The following is a 15,259-nucleotide window of genomic DNA, read 5'->3' as shown; positions in this document are numbered from 1 at the left end:
CTGTAATCCTACCTGTATGAATGAAATAGTATTGAACCCAGCTCTACTGTAATCCTACCTGTATGAATGAAATAGTATTGAACCCAGCTCTACTGTAATCCTACCTTATGGATGAAATAGTATTGAACCCAGCTCTACTGTAATCCTACCTTATGGATGAAATAGTATTGAACCCAGCTCTACTGTAATCCTACCTGTATGAATGAAATAGTATTGAACCCAGCTCTACTGTAATCCTACCTGTATGAATGAAATACTATTTGAACCCAGCTCTACTGTAATCCTACCTGTATGAATGAAATAGTATTGAACCCAGCTCTACTGTAATCCTACCTGTATGAATGAAATACTATTTGAAACCAGCTCTACTGTAATCCTACCTGTATGAATGAAATAGTATTTGAACCCAGCTCTACTGTAATCCTACCTGTATGGATGAAATAGTATTTGACCTCAGCTCTACTGTAATCCTACCTGTATGGATGAAATAGTATTTGACCTCAGCTCTACTGTAATCCTACCTGTATGAATGAAATAGTATTTGAACCCAGCTCTACTTTAATCCTACCTGTATGAATGAAATAGTATTTGAACCCAGCTCTACTGTAATCCTACCTGTATGAATGAAATAGTATTGAACCCAGCTCTACTGTAATCCTACCTGTATGAATGAAATAGTATTGAACCCAGCTCTACTGTAATCCTACCTGTATGAATGAAATAGTATTGAACCCAGCTCTACTGTAATCCTACCTGTATGAATGAAATAGTATTTGAACTCAGCTCTACTGTAATCCTACCTGTATGAATGAAATAGTATTTGAACCCAGCTCTACTGTAATCCTACCTGTATGAATGAAATAGTATTGAACCCAGCTCTACTGTAATCCTACCTGTATGAATGAAATAGTATTTGAACCCAGCTCTACTGTAATCCTACCTGTATGAATTAAATACTATTTGAACCCAGCTCTACTGTAATCCTACCTGTATGAATGAAATAGTATTTGAACTCAGCTCTACTGTAAACCTACCTGTATGAATGAAATAGTATTTGAACTCAGCTCTACTGTAATCCTACCTGTATGAATGAAATAGTATTGAACCCAGCTCTACTGTAATCCTACCTGTATGAATGAAATAGTATTTGAACTCAGCTCTACTGTAATCCTACCTGTATGAATGAAATAGTATTTGAACCCAGCTCTACTGTAATCCTACCTGTATGAATGAAATAGTATTGAACCCAGCTCTACTATAATCCTACCTGTATGAATGAAATAGTATTTGAACCCAGCTCTACTGTAATCCTACCTGTATGAATGAAATAGTATTGAACCCAGCTCTACTGTAATCCTACCTGTATGAATGAAATAGTATTTGAACTCAGCTCTACTGTAATCCTACCTGTATGAATGAAATAGTATTTGAACTCAGCTCTACTGTAATCCTACCTGTATGAATGAAATAGTATTGAACTCAGCTCTACTGTAATCCTACCTGTATGAATGAAATAGTATTGAACCCAGCTCTACTGTAATCCTACCTGTATGAATGAAATAGTATTGAACCCAGCTCTACTGTAATCCTACCTGTATGAATGAAATAGTATTGAACTCAGCTCTACTGTAATCCTACCTGTATGAATGCGTAGAGCAGTGTGAGCGGCAGCAGAACCACCCCAGCGAAGGGCATGGCCACCAGAACGATGATGCAGACCTCTAGCAGTTTGAACAGGTATCCCAGCATCATCTTCAGACCATCAGGGATCATACAGTCAATGGCATCCACCTAGAATAATTATTACAATTCATGGTATTTAGCATACGAGTTACATATACCATGACGACTATGACTACTATCACAACTACTACAACTACTACTACTACTATTACAACTACTATCACAACTACTACAACTACTACTACTACTATTACAACTACTATCACAACTACTATCACAACTACTACTACTACTATCACAACTACTATTACAACTACTACAACTACTACAACGACTATTACAACTACTACAAACACTACTACTACAATTACGACAACTACTACAACTACTACTACTACTATCACAACTACTATTACAACTACTACAACTACTACAACGACTATTACAACTACTACAAACACTACTACTACAATTACGACAACTACTACAACTACTACTACTACTATCACAACTACTGCTACTATTACAACTACTATTACAACTACTACAATAACTACTACTACTACTACAACCACTACTACTACTATTACAACTACTACTATTACAACGACTATTACAACTACTACAACCACTACTACTACAATTACGACAACTACTACTACTACTATTACAACTACTATTACAACTACTACTACTATTACAACTAATACTATTACAACTACTACTACTATTACAACTAATACTATTACAACTACTACTACTACTATTACAACTACTATCACAACTACTACTACTATTACAACTACTACAATAACTACTACTACTACTACAACCACTACTACTACTATTACAACTACTACTATTACAACGACTATTACAACTACTACAACCACTACTACTACAATTACGACAACTACTACTACTACTATTACAACTACTATCACAACTACTACTACTATTACAACTACTATTACAACTACTACTACTATTACAACTAATACTATTACAACTACTACTACTACTATTACAACTACTATCACAACTACTACTACTATTACAACTAATACTATTACAACTACTACTACTATTACAACTACTGCTACTATTACAACTACTACTATTACTACTACTACTATACTACTACTATTCATACTACTACTACTACTATTCATACTACTACTACTACTATTCATACTACTACTACTACTACTACTATTCATACTACTACTACTACTACTACTACTACTATACTATACTATTCACATCCTAGGTTCCCTGAGGATGTGTCTTTGAAAAAGGCCATGAGAAACGAAGCACGCGCGCACACACACACACACACACACACACACACACACACACACACACACACTGAACCCACCTCCTTGGAGAAGCGGTTCAGCAGGTTCCCTGAGGGTGTGACCTCGAAGAAGGCCATGGGGGAACGCAGGACGTTGTTGAGGAGGTCTAGGTGGAGGTGACGAGAAGCAATTATCCCCCCCAGAGAGATGGCCACTGTGGTGCCAAAGATAGACACACCTAGATGGGGAGAGATAGGGAGGGGAGTTAGAGTAATGAAGGAATGGGGGAGAGATAGGGAGGGGAGTTAGAGTAATGAAGGAATGGGGGAGAGATAGGGAGAGAGGTTAGAGAAATGACGGAATGTGGGAGAGATAGGGAGAGGGGTTAGAGAAATGAAGGAATGGGGAGAGAGGTTTGAGGAATGAAGGAATGTGGGAGAGATAGGGAGAGAGGTTAGAGAAATGAAGGAATGGGGAGAGATAGGGAGAGAGGTTAGAGAAATTAAGGAATGTGGGAGAGATAGGGAGACTGGTTAGAGAAATGAAGGAATGGGGAGAGATAGGGAGAGGGGTTAGAGAAATTAAGGAATGTGGGAGAGATAGGGAGACTGGTTAGAGAAATGAAGGAATGGGGAGAGAGGTTAGAGAAATGAAGGAATGGGGAGAGATAGGGAGAGAGGTTAGAGAAATTAAGGAATGTGGGAGAGATAGGGAGACTGGTTAGAGAAATGAAGGAATGGGGAGAGATAGGGAGAGGGGTTAGAGAAATGAAGGAATGGGGAGAGAGGTGAGAGAAATGAAGGAATGGGGAGAGAGGTCAGAGAAATTAAGGAATGGGGAGAGAGGTCAGAGAAATTAAGGAATGGGGAGAGAGGTCAGAGAAATTAAGGAATTGGGGAGAGGGAAAGAGGTCAGAGAAATGAAGGAGTGGTGGGAGAGAGGGGGACCACACCTGTCTAACCACACTTGTCTAACCACACCTGTCTCAATGACACCTCCCTAACCTTACCTGTCTAACCACACCTGTCTAACCACACCTGCTTAACCACACCTGCTTAACCACACCTGTCTAACCACACCTGCTTAACCACACCTGTCCAACAACACTTGTCAAACCACACCTGTCCAACCCTGCAGCTCAGGTACAGGTCTTTAGTGACATCATCATAATCCTCCTTGCCCCACCCCTAACCCACCTTGAGCAAACCCCAGGGCTCCGAACACGCCCAGTTTCAGGTCTGTGTCAATCTGGGTGCCGTTGATGATTGGATCGTCGGCCCAGACGCTAAGCCAATAGTTGTAGGCGAGGGAGGCGGCCTGCTGGAACGCATACAGGAAGACTATGGGGATGATCAGAGCCAGACCGATGGTCCTGAAGTACTCCACGTACATCTCTAGTTTCACCTAGAGGGAGAGGGAGGGAGAGAGAGAGAGAGAGAGAGAAGGACAAAGAGAGAGAGAGACAGAAAGAGAGGAGAGAGAGAGAGAGAGAAGGACAAAGAGAGAGAGAGAGACAGAGAGAGAGGAGAGAGAAGGACAAAGACAAGAGAGAGAGAGAGAGAGAGAGAGAGAGAGAGAGAGAGAGAAAGAGAGAAGGACAAAGAGAGAGAGAGACAGAGAGAGAGGAGAGAGAGAGAGAGAAGGACAAAGAGAGAGAGAGAGACAGAGAGAGAGAAGGACAAAGAGAGAGAGAGACAGAAAGAGAGAGTAGTAGGTATGTGTCAGTAGGTATGTGTCAGTACTGTACCATTCACATCGTCTATAGTCTGCCAGTAGGTATGTGTCAGTACTGTACTATTCACCTTGTCTGTGGTCTGTCAGTAGTTATGTGTCAGTTCTGCACCATTCACATTTTCTGTGGTCTGTTAGTAGGTATGTGTCAGTACTGTACTACTCACCTTGTCTGTAATCTGTCAGTAGTTATGTGTCAGTACTGTACTACTCACTCTTCCTGTGTTGTGTTGGCCTTGTCAGCCTCTGTCAGTTTCCCCAGGACTTCCTGCTTCTGGTCCTCTGTGTCTGAGATGGCCTCCATGGTCTGAATACTGGCACTACTCATCATGTCCCCACTGAGAGAGAGAGCGAGAGAGAGAGAGCGAGAGAGAGAAAGAGAGAAAATAGAGAGAGAAAATAGAGAGAAGAGAGAGAGTGAGGGGGGGAGAGAGGAGAGAGAGAGAGAGAGAGAGAGAAAGAAGAGGAGAGAGAGAGAGAGAGAGAAGAGGGTGAGAGAGAGAGAAAGAAGAGGGAGAGAGAGAGAGAGAGAGAGAGAAGAGGGTGAGAGAGAGAGAGAGAGAGAGGAGAGAGAGAGAGAGAGAGAGAGAAGGGGGAGAGAGAGAGAGAGAGAATAGGTAAAAATGAGAATTGGTAAGACCTGTCCCCCCAGGGAGCTTTCTTGGAGCAGTGTTAAGCTGTCTGGCTCATGAACCTGGTACTGCCGACCCCAAATACCACAGCTAAGATGAACCCTCCTGTTGGCGACTCTCAGTGTGTTTGTTGAAGGTCAGGAGTCATACCTAATGAGCTGCTCCTGAGAAAGATCTATGGAGAAGTCTGTCATACTCAGACGAGATACCGACTTCCTGGTTCCTGTAAACAACCACAACAACATGATGTCAGCATAGTATAGACACGGGTCCTTCCTTCCTTTCAGATGAAGGCTCAGTTTGGTAGTAATATCATGACAGAGTTCAGGCTAGGTAATGGAATGAGGAGCTCAGTTTGGTAGTAATATCATGACAGAGTTCAGGCTAGGTAATGGAATGAGGAGCTCAGTTTGGTAGTAATGTCATGACAGAGTTCGGGCTAGGTAATGAAATGAGGAGCTCAGTTTGGTAGTAATATCATGACAGAGTTCAGGCTAGGTAATGAAATGAGGAGCTCAGTTTGGTAGTAATATCATGACAGAGTTCAGGCTAGGTAATGAAATGAGGAGCTCAGTTTGGTAGTAATATCATGACAGAGTTCAGGCTAGGTAATGAAATGAGGAGCTCAGTTTGGTAGTAATATCATGACAGAGTTCAGGCTAGGTAATGAAATGAGGAGCTCAGTTTGGTAGTAATATCATGACAGAGTTCGGGCTAGGTAATGAAATGAGGAGCTCGGTTTGGTAGTAATATCATGACACCACCAATCAAAGCAATATTATTGACTAAACGTTCAAATCCTTTTGTTGCAGGCTTATTTTGCGGCGACAATAATGGTCAAATTAAGATCCTACACATGTAGTTTGTTTTGAATTAACATCTGCTAAACTCCTCTTTAGCCAATCGAAACACTGCTTGATCACCAGGTGGTTGTAGCCTGTTGAATGTGTTCCATCTCTCTCCTCACCTCTGTGTGAGCGCTCCTTGCGCTCGTTCCCGGCGAAGAGTCTTATGAACTCAGCGAAGGCCCCGTCACGTGCCATCAGCTCCAGGTAGGATCCCATCTCAGTGATCTCTCCCTCCACCAACACCAGGATCAGATCTGCCTGGGGCAGGAAGCTCAGACCGTGGGTCACCAAGACACGAGTCTGAAGGTTTAGAGAACACATGGTAGTCAGAAGGTTTATAGAGAACACATGGAAGTCTGAAGGTTTAGAGAACACATGGAAGTCTGAAGGTTTAGAGAACACATGGTAGTCTGAAGGTTTAGAGAGAACACATGGTAGTCTGAAGGTTTAGAGAACACATGGAAGTCTGAAGGTTTATAGAGAACACATGGTAGTCAGAAGGTTTAGAGAACACATGGTAGTCTGAAGGTTTAGAGAACACATGGTAGTCTGAAGGTTTAGAGAACACATGGTAGTCAGAAGGTTTATAGAGAACACATGGAAGTCTGAAGGTTTAGAGAACACATGGAAGTCTGAAGGTTTAGAGAACACATGGTAGTCTGAAGGTTTAGAGAACACATGGAAGTCTGAAGGTTTAGAGAACACATGGAAGTCTGAAGGTTTAGAGAACACATGGTAGTCTGAAGGTTTAGAGAGAACACATGGTAGTCTGAAGGTTTAGAGAACACATGGAAGTCTGAAGGTTTATAGAGAACACATGGTAGTCTGAAGGTTTATAGAGAACACATGGAAGTCTGAAGGTTTAGAGAACACATGGAAGTCTGAAGGTTTAGAGAACACATGGAAGTCTGAAGGTTTAGAGAACACATGGTAGTCTGAAGGTTTAGAGAGAACACATGGTAGTCTGAAGGTTTAGAGAGAACACATGGAAGTCTGAAGGTTTAGAGAACACATGGAAGTCTGAAGGTTTAGAGAACACATGGTAGTCAGAAGGTTTAGAGAACACATGGTAGTCTGAAGGTTTAGAGAGAACACATGGTAGTCTGAAGGTTTAGAGAGAACACATGGTAGTCTGAAGGTTTAGAGAGAACACATGGTAGTCAGAAGGTTTAGAGAACACATGGTAGTCAGAAGGTTTAGAGAACACATGGTAGTCAGAAGGTTTAGAGAACACATGGTAGTCAGAAGGTTTAGAGAGAACACATGGTAGTCAGAAGGTTTAGAGAACACATGGTAGTCAGAAGGTTTAGAGAACACATGGTAGTCAGAAGGTTTAGAGAACACATGGTAGTCAGAAGGTTTAGAGAACACATGGTAGTCAGAAGGTTTAGAGAACACATGGTAGTCTGAAGGTTTAGAGAACACATGGTAGTCAGAAGGTTTAGAGAACACATGGTAGTCAGAAGGTTTAGAGAACACATGGTAGTCAGAAGGTTTAGAGAGAACACATGGTAGTCTGAAGGTTTAGAGAGAACACATGGTAGTCAGAAGGTTTAGAGAACACATGGTAGTCAGAAGGTTTAGAGAACACATGGTAGTCTGAAGGTTTAGAGAACACATGGTAGTCAGAAGGTTTAGAGAACACATGGTAGTCAGAAGGTTTAGAGAACACATGGTAGTCAGAAGGTTTAGAGAACACATGGTAGTCAGAAGGTTTAGAGAACACATGGTAGTCAGAAGGTTTAGAGAACACATGGTAGTCTGAAGGTTTAGAGAGAACACATGGTAGTCTGAAGGTTTAGAGAACACATGGTAGTCAGAAGGTTTAGAGAACACATGGTAGTCAGAAGGTTTAGAGAACACATGGTAGTCTGACTGCATGAATCAGAAACAGTCTTAGGCCGGGATTCAATACCAGTTTGTCAGCGATGCACGTTTTAAAGGCACTGTTCCCTCTGTTCACAATGAGACCACATTCACAGTAAATGCTGCAGATGTTTACTACACTATTCCCCGAAATGACTTTTATTTGGAGTATTGTCCAAATCTGGGATCATATTGAATCCCAGCGATACAGCAGAGAGTTACACACACACACACACACACACACACACACACACACACACACACACACACACACACACACACACACACACACACACACAGAACACTCAACACACAGACACTGAACACACACACAGAACACTCAACACTCAACACTCAACACTCAACACACCACTGTTGTCTGTTAAATATTAACCTGGTCTTTGAGCAGTCCTTCAGCACCAAACACCCTCTCAAAGATGTGTTGACCCACGTGGGCGTCGACGGCCGACAGAGGGTCGTCTAGGAGATAGACGTCAGCCTTCCTGTACACGGCCCTGGCCAGACTGACTCTCTGCTTCTGACCACCTGATAGATTCAGACCCTGGGAGGAGGGGGAAAGGGAGTGAGAGGAGGAGGGAGAGAGAGGGGGAGGGGGAGAAAGAGTGTGAGGGGGAGGGAGGGGGAGAAGGAGAAGGAGTGTGAGGGGGAGGGAGAGAGGGGGGAGAGAGGAGGGGGAGAAGGAGTGTGAGGGGGAGGGAGAGAGGGGGAGGAGATGGAGGGAGGGGGTGAGGGAGGGGGAGAAGGAGGGAGAGGATGGGAGGAGGGAGGGAGAGATGGAGAGACAGAAGGAGACACAGGGAGAGAGGGGGAGGGGGAGGGGGGGGGGAGGAGGAGAAGGAGGGGGAGAATGGGAGGATGGAGAGGGAGGGAGAGATGGAGAGAGGGAGGGAGGGAGAGACAGAAGGGAGACACAGGGAGGGGGGGGGGGGAGGGAGGAGGAGAAGGAGGGAGAGGATGGAGAGGGAGGGAGAGACAGAAGGGAGACACGGAGAGAGAACATATCAGTTAGTGGCCAGACTGAATCTCTGCTTCTGACCCCCTGATAGGTTCAGACTCTGGGGAGAGAAAGGACAACCTTAATTTAATGATTTGTTTCTCTATCTGCAGGATAAAACCTTCATGAGGTAAAGTAAACTATACTCATACAAGTAAATGAACGAATGAACGGACGTATACATGAATCAACTAATGAATGAATGAATCAACTAATGAATGAATGAATCAACTAATGAATGAATGAATCAACTAAAGAATGAATCAATCAACTAATGAATGAATGAATCAACTAATGAATGAATGCATCAACTAATGAATGAATGCATCAACTAATGAATGAATGAATCAACTAATGAATGAATGAATCAACTAATGAATGAATGAATCAACTAATGAATGAATTAATCAACTAATCAATCAATCAACTGATCAACCAATCAAACATTCAGGGATCACACAGTAAAGAACAGGGATGTTGCTGAACCTTCTCCCGATCTAAACCTAACCCCCACCAGACCCGCTCCTGTCCTCACCTACTCCCTGATCTAAACCTAACCCCCACCAGACCCGCTCCTGTCCTCACCTTCTCCCCGATCTCAGTGCCGTCTCCAGCAGGCAGGATCTCCAGGTCTGGCAGCAGGGCGCAGGCCTCCACCACTCTGTGGTACCAGCTCTCCTTCCTCTCCTGACCAAACACTATGTTGTCTTTCAGCGTGGCATTCTGGATCCACGCCTGCTGAGGTACATAGGCCACAGAGCCCTGGAGAGAGAGAGAGAGGGAAAGAGAGAGAGAGAGAGAGAGGGGGGGGAGAGAGGGGGAGAAAGAGAGAGGGAGAGAGAGAGAGAGAGATGGAGAGCAAGAGGGAGAGAAGGGGGAGAGAGAGTGATAGAGAGAGAGAGAGAGAGAGAGAGAGAGAGAGATGAGAGTCAAAGAGAGACACAGAGAGGGAGAGAGAGAGGGAGAGACAAGAGAGACAAAGAGAGACACAGAGAGGGAGAGAGAGAGAGAGAGAGAGAGAGAGACAAGAGAGACACAGAGAGACACAGAGAGAGAGACACCAGGTAGGTGATATTAAGTATCAGGTAGAACAGGAAACCAGCAGTACTCTGGGCCTCCAGGAATGGAGTTTGTCACCCTTGTACTAAGGTATTGTCGCAGTACCTACCTTGACTGAGACGTGACCACTCCTCTTCTCTGTCTCCCCAAGCATGGCTGATAGCAGGGAGGACTTCCCACTCCCGACATGTCCCACCACAGCTACCAGAGACCCCTTCTTCACCCTCACGTTGATCCTCATCAGGCAGGGAGGACCTTCCTTAGACCAGCCAAACGTACCGCTGTCTATCACTACCCCATCACCATCTGGTAGGGAGAGGGGAGGGAGAGAGAGAGAGGGAGGGAGAGTAAGATGTGGAGAGAGAGAGAGAGAAGAGGGTAGTCAAACCGAGATATGTAGTAAATATCACAGTTTTGAGAAACCCATTTCCTTTTCTGTTTATCTGTGTGTGTGTGTGTGTGGTGTGGTGTGGTGTGGTGTGGTGTGGTGTGGTGTGGTGTGGTGTGGTGTGTGTGTGTGTGTGTGTGTGTGTGTGTGTGTGTGTGTGTGTGTGTGTGTGTGTGTGTGTGGTGTGGGTGTGGTGTGGTGTGTGTGTGTGTGTGTGTGTGTGTGTGTGTGTGTGTGTGTGTGTGTGTGTGTGTGTGTGTGTGTGTGTGTGTGTGTGTGTGTGTGTGTGTGTGTGTGTGGTGTGGTGTGTGGTGTGTGTGTGTGTGTAGTGTGTGTGTGTGTGTAGTGTGTGTAGTGTGTGTGTAGTGTGTGTGTAGTGTGTAGTGTGTGTGTGTGTTCCCACCAGGGCTGTATGGTTCTCTATCTACGTCGTCAGGCTTCAGCTCATCCTGGCACAGGAACTTTCCCAGACGCCTCAGAGAGACAACAGCCTGCACACACAAACACTTTCATGAAAGACATTTCAAATGATTTTCCAATCATCCGTTCATGATATACCTTGCCAGGGCCACATTGTTTTGTTCGGTCCCTTAGTGATGACATCACCGTGGCCCCTGACTGACCTGCATGGTGGTGCTCATAGCGAAGGGCAGCTGGCTGAGGGGCGTCTTCAAAATGTGGATGAGAGCCATGGAAACGAACACCTTCTGGGCGTCGAGGATGTTCTTATCGTCGACGAGGACGTAGACGCCGAACATGGAGAACGCTATCTGTAGGAGCACAGGACATGGTTATGACAGCCTTATGAAGGGTTATGTAGCCTTATGAAAGGTTATGACAGCCTTATGAAGGGTTATGTAGCCTTATGTAGTAGTCTCTTATGTAGTCTCAGGTCAGGAAACAGGTTCGGAGTTAAGTGGAGATGGAGATGGCGTATTGATAACGTATTGATAGTGACATCTGTAATGTTTATGACAGGCTTACGAAGGCTCTACGACAGGTCGTAACTCACCAAGAAGGATGAGGAGTTGAAGGAGGCGATGGAGATGGAGTAAAGGACCTGGGACCTCTTCAGGGCATTGAGTTCTTTCTCCCGGTAACCCAGAACCCTCTCCAGGAAGGCCTGTTCCCAGGCGTAGAACTTCAGGATCTTAATCCCACTCAGGATCTCATTCATCAGCTTGATCCTGCTGTCTGTATAACGCATCTGGACTTCCTGGAAACACCCACCCGGGAACAGAGAGTAGGGAATTAGTACGGAATATGGAATTCAGAACACGGAATATGGAATTCAGAACACTGAATATGGAATTCAGAACACTGAATATGGAATTCAGAACACGGAATATGGAATTTTTACCCCCAAGACATAAGACTCCTGAACAGGTAATCAAATGACTACCCAGACTATTTGCATTGAGTGCCCCCTCCCAACCCCTCTTTTTACGCTGCTGCTACTCTCTGTTTATCATATATGCATAGTCACTTTAACTATACATTCATGTACATACTACCTCAATTGGCGCGACCAACCAGTGCTCCTGCACATTGACTAACCGGGCAATATGCATTGTGTCCCTCCACCCACCACCCGCCAACCCCTCTTTTACGCTACTGCTAGTCTCTGTTCATCATATATGTATAGTCACTTTAACCATATCTACATACTACCTCAATCAGCCTGACTAACCGGTGTCTGTATGTAGCCTCTCTACTGTTGTAGCCTCTCTACTGTTATAGAGCCTCGCTACTGTTATAGCCTCTCTACTGTTATAGCCTCTCTACTGTTATAGCCTCTCTACTGTTATAGCCTCTCTACTGTTATAGCCTCTCTACTGTTATAGCCTCTCTACTGTTATAGCCTCTCTACTGTTATAGCCTCTCTACTGTTATAGCCTCGCTACAGTTATATCCTCTCTACTGTTATAGCCTCTCTACTGTTATAGCCTCGCTACTGTATATAGCCTCGCTACTGTTATAGCCTCTCTACTGTTATAGCCTCTCTACTGTTATAGCCTCGCTACTGTATATAGCCTCGCTACTGTTATAGCCTCTCTACTGTTATAGCCTCTCTACTGTTATAGCCTCGCTACTATATATAGCCTCCTTACTGTTATAGCCTCTCTACTGTTATAGCCTCTCTACTGTTATAGCCTCTCTACTGTTATAGAGCCTCTCTACTGTTATAGCCTCTCTACTGTTATAGCCTCTCTACTGTTATAGCCTCTCTACTGTTATAGCCTCGCTACTGTATATAGCCTCGCTACTGTTATAGCCTCTCTACTGTTATAGCCTCTCTACTGTTATAGCCTCTCTACTGTTATAGCCTCTCTACTGTTATAGCCTCTCTACTGTTATAGCCTCTCTACTGTTATAGCCTCTCTACTGTTATAGCCTCTCTACTGTTATAGCATCTCTACTGTTATAGCATCTCTACTGTTATAGCCTCTCTACTGTTATAGCCTCTCTACTGTTATAGCCTCGCTACTGTATATAGCCTCTCTACTGTTATAGCCTCTCTACTGTTATAGCCTCTCTACTGTTATAGCCTCTCTACTGTTATAGCCTCTCTACTGTATATAGCCTCTCTACTGTTATAGCCTCTCTACTGTTATAGCCTCTCTACTGTTATAGCCTCGCTACTGTATATAGCCTCTCTACTGTTATAGCCTCTCTACTGTTATAGCCTCTCTACTGTTATAGCCTCTCTACTGTTATAGCCTCTCTACTGTTATAGCCTCTCTACTGTTATAGCCTCTCTACTGTTATAGCCTCTCTACTGTTATAGCCTCTCTACTGTTATAGCCTCTCTACTGTTATAGCCTCTCTACTGTTATAGCCTCTCTACTGTTATAGCCTCGCTACTGTTATAGCCTCTCTACTGTTATAGCCTCTCTACTGTTATAGCCTCTCTACTGTTATAGCCTCTCTACTGTTATAGCCTCTCTACTGTTATAGCCTCTCTACTGTTATAGCCTCTCTACTGTTATAGCCTCTCTACTGTTATAGCCTCTCTACTGTTATAGCCTCTCTACTGTTATAGCCTCTCTACTGTTATAGCCTCTCTACTGTTATAGCCTCTCTACTGTTATAGCCTCTCTACTGTTATAGCCTCTCTACTGTTATAGCCTCTCTACTGTTATAGCCTCTCTACTGTTATAGCCTCTCTACTGTTATAGCATCTCTACTGTTATAGCCTCTCTACTGTTATAGCCTCTCTACTGTTATAGCCTCTCTACTGTTATATAGCCTCTCTACTGTTATAGCCTCTCTACTGTTATAGCCTCTCTACTGTTATAGCCTCTCTACTGTTATAGCCTCTCTACTGTTATAGCCTCTCTACTGTTATAGCCTCTCTACTGTTATAGCCTCTCTACTGTTATAGCCTCTCTACTGTTATAGCCTCTCTACTGTTATAGCCTCTCTACTGTTATAGCCTCTCTACTGTTATAGCCTCTCTACTGTTATAGCCTCTCTACTGTTATAGCCTCTCTACTGTTATAGCCTCTCTACTGTTATAGCCTCTCTACTGTTATAGCCTCTCTACTGTTATAGCCTCTCTACTGTTATAGCCTCTCTACTGTTATAGCCTCTCTACTGTTATAGCCTCTCTACTGTTATAGCCTCTCTACTGTTATAGCCTGTCTTTTTACTGTTGTTTTATTTCTTTACTTATCTATTGTTCACCTAATACCTTTTTAAAGAAAGGTTAGATAAATCAGGTCAATTACATCTGTACAGTTTTACGCAATAGAGGATTTAATAATGCCACAGGGAACACAAGTCAGCATGCCTGTACATTACAACAGCGTTAGTACACAATGACAAAGAGCAGGGTGTGGTTCCTCACAACACATCCCAGCCTATCAGAGCAGGGTGTGGTTCCTCACAACACATCCCAGCCTATCAGAGCAGGGTGTGGTTCCTCACAACACATCCCAGCCTATCAGAGCAGTGTGTGGTTCCTCACAACACATCCCAGCCTATCAGAGCAGTGTGTGGTTCCTCACAACACATCCCAGCCTATCAGAGCAGTGTGTGGCCTATTCCTCACAACACATCCCAGCCTATCAGAGCAGTGTGTGGTTGGATGCCCTGTTCCCTCACAACACATCCCAGCCTATCAGAGCAGTGTGGTTGGATGACCTGTTTCCTCACAACACATCCATGCCTATCAGAGCAGTGTGTGGTTCCTCACAACACATCCCAGCCTATCAGAGCAGGGTGAGCAGTGTGTGGGTTGGATGACCTGGTTCCTCACAACACATCCCAGCCTATCAGAGCAGTGTGTGGTTCCTCACAACACATCCCAGCCTATCAGAGCAGTGTGTGGTTGGATGACCTGGTTCCTCACAACACATCCCAGCCTATCAGAGCAGTGTGTGGTTCCTCACAACACATCCCAGCCTATCAGAGCAGTGTGTGGTTCCTCACAACACATCCCAGCCTATCAGAGCAGTGTGTGGTTCCTCACAACACATCCCAGCCTATCAGAGCAGTGTGTGGTTGGATGCCCTGGTTCCTCACAACACATCCCAGCCTATCAGAGCAGTGTGTGGTTCCTCACAACACATCCCAGCCTATCAGAGCAGTGTGTGGTTCCTCACAACACATCCCAGCCTATCAGAGCAGTGTGTGGTTCCTCACAACACATCCCAGCCTATTAGAGCAGTGTGTGGTTGGATGCCCTGGTTCCTCACAACACATCCCAGCCTATCAGAGCAGTGTGTGGTTCCTCA

The 15,259-nt window shown here is 44.3% G+C and overlaps 1 pseudogene; it reads right to left on the bottom strand.

Annotated features, from left to right (window-relative positions):
* LOC112242049 overlaps nt 1-15,259 on the bottom strand; it is a 77,790-nt pseudogene that overhangs the window by 9,423 nt on the left and 53,108 nt on the right.

Source organism: Oncorhynchus tshawytscha, unplaced genomic scaffold, assembly GCF_018296145.1.
Source record: "Oncorhynchus tshawytscha isolate Ot180627B unplaced genomic scaffold, Otsh_v2.0 Un_contig_2391_pilon_pilon, whole genome shotgun sequence".
NCBI lineage: Eukaryota > Metazoa > Chordata > Actinopteri > Salmoniformes > Salmonidae > Oncorhynchus > Oncorhynchus tshawytscha.
Note: the sequence above shows the minus strand (reverse complement) of the source record. Positions and strands in the feature narration are given on the sequence as shown.